Here is a 9450-nt window from a genome sequence, read left to right as displayed (position 1 = left end):
CCAGGCCTGAGACTAGGACGCAGAGTCGCAGTCTTAAATGCTTCTCTGCAGCTTTGCGCCTGATGCCGCCTCCCTAAAATCCCATAATGACTATGTCTGCTCATGGACCATCCAAATTGAATAAATCAATAAATACAAGAGGAGCAAATCACAAAAACATAAATCCATTAAATGTGGATTACTGAATATTAGATCTCTCCAGTCAGTCTTATATGATTGGTGAGTGGCAGCTCGCTTCAAATCAGGGTTATTAACCAGTCTGTTTGTTGTTGTGTATCCTCCACCTGGCCTTTATTCTGAGTTTCTGCTTGATGTCTCAGATATTTTTTTAATCTCAGTTAGTGCTGAGTACAGATAAAGTCAGTGTAGTGGGTGACTTCAACATTCGTGTTGTAACCTAATTAAAAGAATCAATTTCATTATCGTGTTCTTCCGTGTCATGTGCTAATACAACAGAGGACAGCTACCTAAACATTATTCCTACACAAATTGATTATCTTGTTGGAGACAGAGCTACAGCTTAAATTCATACAACACTGGACAACAACTGAACAACCGTTTTAATTTGAGGATAATCAGTCAGATGAGGCTGGCTCCTTGGTTTAAGCCACAGTTGCGGGCTTTAACACAGACTTAAAAAAAGTTCCACTCATTTAGATCAATATCACTTAGTCTGAAAAGATTCTTTGAAAACATATAAGAAAGCCATTTGGAAAGCTAGTTAAAAGTCTCATTTTCTTCCTCTACAACCCTGTTCCGTTTCAGTATATCTATCAGTTATATTGTTAGAGAATCAGTTATACAATGGTGTATGACATAAGCTTTACCCATAAGCTTTTAAATGAAGCAAGGTCCTTACTAGACAATATATATATATTTTTTTTGTATTGGCATTTTATGAATTGGATTGATGAAGTGAATTGAATGGATTATGACTGCATCACAAGGAATTTGATTATAATTAGCTTTAATTGTGTTTTTGAAGTTTCAGATGTCATTAGTTGTGATGTGGCGTTAGATCAATAAAGCTGACCTGAAATGAACTGAATTGGTAAATTTTCTCATTTTTGTACTTAAGTTTGATTTTTCATTTAGACCTTCGGTGAAGTATTGTCACATTTACTAAAAAGGTCTGAATACTCCTTTCTTCAACCAGCTACAATTGAAAAGTAAACCAAATCCCAGAACATTGGGACATACATGCAGTTGGATATCTGTCTGGAGTTGGAAGATGTTTGAATCTGTCCACATTAACGTGCTCAGAAGAAAAAGCTCACAATGGTTCAAAACACATCAAGTGACAAATGTTGAAACTTTTTGAACCTTAGACATCTGTTTGGCATTTTCTGAGAGTTTGATTTCAACTACTCCTCCGTCAGTGGTGTTGCATGAGTGTACGTCAGCACATGTTTGTGCTACGTATCACATCCTGAAGCAGGTGTGAATCTGTCCTCGGGCTTCCGTCTGTTGCAGATGGAAAGAGCAGTTTAATAATGTAGCAGTGCTTTGAAGCCTGTCTACTGTCCCGGGATACTTTACTCTTCATATTTCCTGCAGGAGTTACTCAAAGGCTTCATGCCTTGGGCCTCAGTCCTTAAGTACCTCTCCGGAGTCTATCTTGTAGCACAGGCCACAATTGTGAATTATTTACATATCTCTAGTTATACTATACATAGGTGTCTCTCTCATTCAGGAGATGAATTAATGCTTTCACTCTCATAAAATGATATTTATGCCAAGAATTGTAAAAAAAAAAAAAAGGATTTTTGAAGGATTGCTGTGCTTTCTTGCCTCAAAGATAAGAGTTGCCTTCTACTTACCAGCCCCATGCTGGTATCGTGCGATGTTGTGCAAATGAGATGGGTCACACAGTGGCGAGGCAGATGAAAAGGGAGAAGGGATCGTGCAGAACAACATTCTTGCAGTGAGAAGTGGGAAATTGGCTCAAGGACACATGGAGTCCAGGGAAGACACAGTGTTTGCGTCTGTCAATTTATGACAGCCAAAGAAAAAAAGAAATAGCTACACGGGAGGTGCAACACAGATGGAGGCTTGACTAAGTCGCTGGCAGTCTCTCACCTCCCACTTTCACACACACTGTGAAACCTTATCAGGATTTTCTTCTGGATTTATATGCAGTTTTCTGAGAGTGCTCAATATTCGGCCTCCCTCGGCATGAGCTTTACTGAATGCACGGTCCTAACGTTAGATTGAAACATTGTTAAATATAAAGAGAATCTAAATTCATTACTGTTTTTTCTTTCAAACATTAAACTATCTCAAGACAGACCCAGAGTCCACATATTCTCTTTTGCAAGTGCTGCTTCCTTCCTATCACATATAAGGCATCATGTAACATGTTTCACTAAAAAGGGAGGTCTCAAGTAATCTAATCACCTCACTAATGGCTTCCAGGAGATAAATGGCAGCTTTCATTTTTTCATTGTCTATATAAAGAGCTAGTTTGTCTTTCCATTTATAATGCTTCATATTTAAAAAGACATTATTGCAACAACAGCAGGTGTGAAGTAAATATAGATTTCTTGACATTTCAAATCAAGCTGTTCCACATTGCATGCACCCTTTTATTGACAGACAGCAGTAAGCTCCAGAAATCAACCTATTTTCATAACAATATGTATTTATGCACACATTTCTCTTCCTCCCCTGATACCTTCGGTATGATCTAATAATTCCAAATTTGATTTCCCTGTGGTTCCTTGCTAACTTGTTTTGGCCTGAGGCACACATGAAATAGGAGGCAAGAGCACACAGAAGTGGGGCTAGTGCTCCCCTGTGAGCCAGAGGATGGGTCTATTTGTGGAACTATTTCTGTTTCCGTCTGTCAGAGCATCCACAAAGGCTGCTGAGCTCCGGCCAGAGCGCATGTGAGGGTGTAACTGGAGCACTAAAGGGGAAGACTGAGGAGACACTGTCGACACTCCTTGGCTGGGCTTCAGGGAAGGACATAATCAAAAGCAGAGCAGGAAGTGAAGGAGCACACTGAGCTGATATCGCACACTGCATGCTGTGCTTGTCCCCCATGTGGCCTGGTAATGAGACAGGCAATATGAGGGCTCTCTGTGTCTGCTGTCGATCACAGCCCTCACAAAGAGGCTTCGTACTTGCCTATCCAACTGGTCGCACTTTACAGGCAATGTAGGAGGACAGCCAGCCTCCTCTGACGTCAGCATGAATGCAGGACAGAGTTGCAGATGACATGTGCAAATACGAGTGGGAGGCTGAATGAAGCACACTTGTGAGTCACAGCGTGGACACATGAGCGAGCTACTTATAATCACAGGCTTTCAACTTGAGTTCATAATGTATTCGCTCTTTTGTTGTCAGCACCATAATTGCAGGGGCAAACATGGATGGAAAGGATTAGAAGCACAGGCAGCCATAATTTCTTCCTAACACTTGTAAGCAAAGAAAAAGCAGGAACAGCAGGCTCATTACTTCTGACTGTCTCCACTGAGTAATATTGAGGTCAGTGCTGAATGTGCGTCAAAAAAAGGTAAATTATCTCTAATTACTTGAAGATAATATCCAGATACAATAACCATATTTGAGCCTGTTAGAGCACATTTTCCTTTTCTACAAGCTACTGTGATCCTGCACAATTTACATCTGTGCACCTATGAGCAACAGCATGAACAGCTGACAGGTGATCAGCTCTTCAAAAAGCCATATTCTCCTCAGATTTCTTGTTTTGGCGTTTATGTAGATTTTAGTTTTTCATATACTAACCACCTAAACCGTGTTGCAGACTAAGTTCAACCTCACATGACAATGACACTCATTCAACTACTATGAGCCAAAAACTAGCATAGCAGCTGTAGACGGAGCGGGAATGATCAAGTTGACTTTTTTACACTTATCTTAACAAGGCTTGGCCTGAGGTCAACATTAATTATTCATTCTAAATTATTCATCCATCTGCATCTTTTCTCCACTGGCCCTATAACCCAACCTTACAGCAAAACATAACATAGTAAGGTGATCTATTGATTTGTTTTTACAGACATGATTTCTGCTGTGTTGGTTTTCGTGTTTTACATGAAAATAATCTCCACAGAGTAAAGCACTGTCAAATAATTTTATCACACATCAATCGTTGTGGGGATGCACAACGGTGCAACCAAAATTTAAAACCCCTTTAGAGGTGACATAGAACGCTGCATTCGGAACTGATACTACAGTGCCACTATATTGTAGTCATCTTTATTCTAAAACAGTATAAGCTGACATGTTTCATAGTGAACCTTGGACCTAGTTTAACTGATCTGATGGATATATGGCTCAGCTGTGACATTTTACTGGCTCCCTGTGAATGTCTTAAAAAATTAATTCTCCAACATGGCAGGCCAGACATCCCATTTCACAATGTGTCTTGTCACATTCTTATCAAAAGCTGATGACAAAGGTCAGGTCACATGCGGGAAGAACAGTTAAAAGGGTCCACTCATTCTTCATTTCCCACGGAGGCACACTGGAATTGATAAACATATGGAATTGATAGCCAGTTTCGTAGCACCTGAATAGTTGAATAACTGTTCACCAATGATATGTTGGAAACAAAATGTATAAAACAGGGCAATTTCAAGGCTTTGACTAAAACCGTTATGATATTCATGTAAACTGCCAAAAGTTTTATACCAGAGGTTTATTCACTGAGTAGTAATTAAACACCTGGTCATGCTGATTAAGTGTTGGTTAAAATAATATCAATTGATAAACTACATAAAGAGTCTTTATGGTGTTCACACCAAAGGGTTCAGTGTAAGAAGATGAGTATATATACAGTAAGTATGCAGAAGATGCATTTGATTTTCCCATTTTAAATGTTTTCCTTCTTTTCCTTAAAGGATATCAAACTAATGAAAGAGTGAGTCAGTAATTATAGTCCCTCTCTGATTAGAAACCGTTGTTGTTTTCTTTAAACATGTCCATATGGTGTTTGCTCCAAGACATGACGGACAAGAAGCCAATTTTTAAAAAAATCACAAAAGATATTGTACACACTAATTTATTTAATATGGAGAATGATTTGAAGTCCTCTGAGTTACAAAAGTACACGCATTTCCAGGATTAGTAGTTAAATTGAAATTGAAATTACTTTCCAATCAGAAGAATAGAAATTAGGTTTGAGAGTGCATCCTGTTTTATCAAGTAACATTGGTTTTCAAAATGTGTCTGTACCATTGTATTATCTTAGTAACAAGGAAGATTACTGAAGAATTCATCAGGCTGGAAAAGGTTACAATGTCATTTATAAACAGCTTGAACACAACCAATCTGCTGTTGATTAGACAGTATACTTATGGGGGAAACTGAAAACCAAAAGAAGTTAACAGACAAGTGTTTAATCATCTCAAGAAGCACATGTAATGTCTGAGAGGATGCAGGCTTTGTTCATTGGTTAATATTAATGTTCATGAGTTGAACTCTGAACAACACTGGTGCCAGCCTATCTGCAGTTTGATAAACATCGCATGAACAAGTTAGGAGGCAGAATCTCAAACATGGGTTTGGCCTGTTTGGTGCATGTGGGCCACGAAAACTTGCCATCATTTGTCAAGTGATTCTCAAGCAAATTCTGATGGAATGTGTCAGGATTTCTGTCGGTGTACTAAGAACAGTTGAACTGAAGAGTGATTAAAGAAGAATAAAGTAAATGTTTTGGAATGGCAAAAGTCATTAATCCAACAGAATTGTTGGTAAGGACTTGAGGTGTGATAAAACCCTCCAAAATCCTAAAGTTGATAATATGTTATGCAGAGTAATGGACTGAAATTCCTCAAGCTGATGTGCTGTACTGATCAACAGTTACTGGAAATGGTAACTGACAATTATTGCTGCAAGGTCACACCAGAGGTTGAAATGAAAGGATCACTTTCAGTTGCCACATGTGGATATGTAATATTGATGTTTATCATCAATTAAAAGACCAAATATGTTTTTTTTCCTTGTTTGTCTAATCAGGGTCTATTTATCTACTGATGTTTTAGGTCATATTTAAGCAAAAATAAAGAAAATTATCTGCTTTCAAGATATCAGGCATCATAAATACAGTGAGCACCACAGCTGAGCATTGGACCTGCAGTTCACCACTGACATTAGGAATCAATCCTGTCAATGTGCAGAGTGAAAGGCTGAAAATCAACCCGTTAAGACTCTGTGTGAACTTGCTTAAAGTATTTTCAGTCTGTCACTCCACTCTCATAAAATCCTGATTTTATAACTGCGGCGTCATCAGACAAAACCACTATTCAGGTAACTTAATGATGTCTGTACAGTGAATTTGGCTATACTCACATGCGGCGATCTCCTGTAGAAAAGCCACAGAATGTTTTGAATGTTTTCTTATACAGTCCAGAGAGTTGCATCAATATAGTTTAGTCAACAACTGGATTTTCATCCCATACATATATACTAGGACAAGGACAGTGGTACACTTAGCGGGTGAGGCAAAGCTGTGCGTGTAACTGCGCTGAGTGTTTCTGATACTATGGAAGTTATGTGCTGGCACCCAATGTTCACATACTAAATTAAACAAAGGTGTAGTTCGATATAATCCATTTTAAGACGTGAAGGGATTATTTAATTGGATAACTTCAGTGCCAGGCAAGTAGCTGTAATAATGACCAGAACCTGCAAAGAGATGCAGAGTGAGAGTTTATCCAAAGCAGAAGAGGAAATGTCAAGCAGTCCTTCAACAGCTTGGATCAGAATGAATGTTTTCATAAGGGATGAACAAAAAGCTCCTCTGAGGCCAGAGACAATTAAAGGTCACTGTGTGTTAAGAGCACAGCCTAGTTACTTCTGAAGCATTTCCGGATCAGGTGTCACAGAGAAGTTGTGCAGCGTCTGTTGTCATTTTATGTGCAGCTGGTGAGTTCTGGCAGGGTTTCATGCATTTCTCTGTGCTGTGTTGAAGGCCGTTATATCAGTTACTGTCATCCACCATGCCCATAAATTTGATTATTTCAATAATGAAGTGAAGACAGGGGGTTTAAATCCAGATTCCCATCTATGAATACAAACAAGCAACTCTAATTAGTTTCTCTAAAAAAGAAAAAAGCATTGTTGGTGATAGAAACACATTAGTGCATGTGGCTTTTCATACATTTACTAGCACACGGAAATGTACACAAAAAACAACTGACCCACCCATCCCCCGCTCTCTGACTCTCTTTGCTAAGGAATACCAGCCTCTCAATTCCTGGGCTCAGTCATCTGTGACTCTCTGAACCTCCTGGCTTTGTGGTTCCATAAATTACACTGAAACATTTGGCGAAGAATCAGCTGTAAGACTCCATGTGCTTCGCTTTGTTTTGAGGCCAGTTCCTCTCCTTTCCCGCTCCCCTCTACCTCTGTGCTCATGTGTGCTAAAGGCATGAGCAAAAGCTCAAAATATATGCTACTTTCCATTACATCATCTATCCCACTCACATAATTACAAGGTTCCCCCTGCCTGCCGCATATATGTTAGAGCTTTTCCCTTTGCTAAAATTACACATAAGTCAGGATGTTTTTCTGTGTTGTATGAAAGAAAATGTTTTGCTGTTTAGCAGCCTTGATATTTGCAAAGGGGAAATTTAGCCATGGGTGCAGACATGGATATTTATCACTGGGGAAGTGGAGAATGTGTATCTGGAAAAATAACTCACACTTTCATTGCAGGGTCAGGTTTTATTGACCGAATGAAAAATACCACAGAGAGGATGGGCTTAATTCTGGCCAGCCAACACAACATGAAATAATAAGTCGAAGCGTTTACGGTAAAACACAAAAGATGTATGTAGTGCTTAAGGGGAACACGAATACATCATTCATGATTCTTAAGACTGAAAGACAAAATTATATAATGCAGGATAATGCAGGCTGCAGTGAGCCTGGTTTAGATTTTAGGTATAACTTACTCAATTAACTGTGCTCCTTTACAATGTTAATCCAATCTCCTGCCAAATGGAGCTCCAAACAATGCTGCAAGATTTCAGACCTCCTTCCGAAGTTGGTGGGCCATGGGGGAGGCTAAGGCTAAAATTACTTGACAGCATCTCATCCTGACAAGAAGATTTGTGCCCAAAGTCCACAGAATAATCCTCCACCACCTCCCCCCGCCCTGTCATCACCACTCTTTAGGCTGTTGGCAGATTCATTTGTGCTTGACCTAGTTAATGTCTCTGGAGAGATGGAGGAGTAAACACACATGCAACTGCTCCTCTCCAGAAAACCTGGAATTTTCCATACTTAACACACCCAGCTCACAAGCCAGGCTGTTCGGAAGATTTTCGGCATGCAGCCTCGTACATGGGGAAAATCCCGAGACTTTTCAGCTTGATAACACATTGACATCATAACAAGCCTAGTTGAGACATCACCACAGTATCAAAATAGTCTGTGTGATGTTCAAAGAGTTGTTATTAATTTTCACCAAGTTTCTTACAGGTTTGTCCATGACAATGGGTTTAACAATGCTTAGGGCTCCTGTAATCTGACTGAGGAGTGAAACGGATGTTTGGGTTACTCTTTATCAACATCCCTTTTGAGATCTGGCGTGTAATGCGCGCATGCAGTAACGATGGGTTGTAAGACAGTCAAAATACAAGGAGTGCTGATGCAATAAGCCTGGAGAACAGTCAACATTGAGTATTTTTTATGAGCAAAACAGTAAAACTCTGAATTGGGTGCAGAATATCAACAAACGGGCTTTTTTGAATAAGCACAATGATCCTCTTATTTTCACCTTATCTGAAATGTTCCTGTTTTTTCTTAATTGTTTGAATATGATCATTTATCTTAAATAGCAGTGAGCATTCTGTATGTATATACGCTTGGTGTAAGTTGTATAATGAATATGAAACCTCACACTTGCACAGGTATTAAACAACATCCTTCCAGCTGGTGTGACACGATCAGTTATTCTTAGTCTCAAATAAAAAAACACTGTTAAGTTTTTCCATTTGTATACTCTCCCGTTCCTCCACATCAGTTGCATATATTGGGAGGATAGTTCATAGAGGCTTGTGTAAACTGAACAGAAAAGACAGTTGAGGATTACACTGTAGCTCAGAGTCAGCTTGCAACTGCAAGGTGCTCATGATTCCATTTGACATGCCATGATGGATAAAGATGTGTTAAAGTCCCACTCCAGCAGTTTATAATCCCCTAAAAGCCAAGTTGTCTTCCTCAGAATTGTATATTTTGAAGTTTTTGCCATGAAAAAAAAAATGAATGGAGATCTATGCACATGCTAATCTGGCACCATCCACATCTCCACCTGCCTGCATATGACACTGGTCTTCACTGTTTCCTCTTCTTGGCAATACTGACTTTGCTACACTATATAAAGGCCAGCTCTAACACTGGGATAATTCAGCCATCCACACTTGAATAAGAGTGTTTTTTCTAAGAAGATGAAGCTAAATTATACAAGATCGCATG

This window comes from Leuresthes tenuis, unplaced genomic scaffold (genome assembly GCF_036924035.1).
Source record: "Leuresthes tenuis unplaced genomic scaffold, fLeuTen1.0.hap1 SCAF_5, whole genome shotgun sequence".
NCBI lineage: Eukaryota > Metazoa > Chordata > Actinopteri > Atheriniformes > Atherinopsidae > Leuresthes > Leuresthes tenuis.
The sequence above is the reverse complement of the archived record's forward strand: the minus strand, read 5'-3'. Positions refer to the sequence as shown.